Source organism: Vigna radiata, unplaced genomic scaffold (genome assembly GCF_000741045.1).
Source record: "Vigna radiata var. radiata cultivar VC1973A unplaced genomic scaffold, Vradiata_ver6 scaffold_247, whole genome shotgun sequence".
Taxonomy (NCBI): Eukaryota; Viridiplantae; Streptophyta; class Magnoliopsida; order Fabales; family Fabaceae; genus Vigna; species Vigna radiata.
The window spans coordinates 299,538-301,365 of record NW_014541804.1 but is presented as its reverse complement, the minus strand read 5'-3'; positions in this window follow the sequence as shown (position 1 = coordinate 301,365).

Below are 1,828 nucleotides of genomic sequence, written 5' to 3'. Positions count from 1 at the left end.
AGAGTGTTTGTGTATGTGCTAGATACCAAGCTAATCCTAAAGAATCACATTTGACTGCTGTTAAGAGAATTCTAAAATATCTTAAGGGAACCACTTCCTTTGGACTTTGGTACCCCTCTGATGCCTCACTTAGTTTAATAGGTTACTCTGATGCAGATTATGGTGGTTGTAAAATTGATAGAAAAAGTACTAGTGGAACATGTCATTTTTTGGGTTGTTCTTTAGTGTCATGGCACTCAAAGAAACAAGCATGTGTAGCATTGTCTACCACTGAAGCTGAATATATTGCAGCTGGAAACTGTTGTGCTCAAATTTTGTGGATGAAACAACAACTGGAAGACTTTGATATTTTACTTGACAATATTCCTTTAAAATGTGATAATACTAGTGCTATAAATCTGACCAAGAACTAAGCACATAGAAATTAGGCACCATTTCTTAAGAGATCATATTCAAAAGGGGGACTGTCAAATTGAATATGTTGATACGTTGCATTATTTAGCTGATATTTTCACCAAGGCTCTACCTAAAGATAGATTTTTTGAGCTTAGAAGAGAGTTAGGAGTATTAGACATGTCTTAGGATCAAAGTCTATGCAACTTTTTGCATTTTCGTGAACTCAACGCATCATAATCGATTATCACAAGGTTATAATCGATTATTCAATCATAAAACTCAAATTCCAGAAAATTTTGAGCAGATAATCGAATATCATCAGGCATAATCGATTATCATGCAATTTCTAGGCAAGGATTATTGAGCCGATAATCGATTATCACGAGCCATAATCGAATATCGCGCTGTCAGTTTCAAAAATATAGTCGTTGGAGCGTCCAATAACGGCTATAAACGGCCATAAACGGCTAGTTTTTCCATTTTTCTTATAAATAGCCCCCCATAATCGATTATTAGACACTCCTTTGCACCCAAATACTGTTGAAATCAAATCTAGAGTTCAAAATCCCTCCATTTCTTTGCACCTCCTAAAAGTTTCATTTTCTCAATTTTCCTCCATGGCTGAACCAAGAAGGCATTGTCGTAGAACAACTGGAGATTCCTCTTCTTCTCAACCACGTCTTGCAAACATAGATGGATGAATTTCAGATCAAGGTAAACATGCAGACTTTGTAAACTCTTGGCAAGAAAGGAAAATCATGGCGGTAAAGTATATCCGTCTTGATTTTTTCCGCTTCTATGGCTTTCAATTTCCAAACATTTTTGCTGAGTAGGGACTAACGCATCTAGTAGAGCAAAGAGGATGCATTTATCCCGATCTTATAAGAGTCTTCTACTTCAACTTGCGCTATCGAGATGGAATAATATCCATTAAGGTCAAGGGCATACGCATCATTTTAGATGATGACTTGTGGACCAATGTTGCTCAACTTCCCATCTGGGATGATGCTGTCAAAGTTCACTTAGGACTTGAAAATTTCAACAGGATGATGACTTTCCAATCCTTCCTGCGTCACCCTGAACGACAAACAAATAGAAGGCAATTACTAGTTGGAGGTTTCAAAGTTGAAGAAAGGATGATCCACTACTTGATTGTTTGGATTTTATGTCCTAGAGCAACCAATCATGCTCAATGCTCTGAGCAGGATTTACTTCTTTTGTATGGGATTCTAAATCACATACACATCGACTGGCATGCTCTCATTGCTGACACAATGGTAAAAGCCAAGAAATCTCATTCATATCAATTTCCCTATGCTCTTCTTATTTCTAGGATTTTAGAATACAAAGGTGTAACTGTTGAAGGAGAACTCGTTCAAGCTATTGAAGCTGTGGGATCAGAAATTGGAGATACTACCTTTCGTTAGATGGG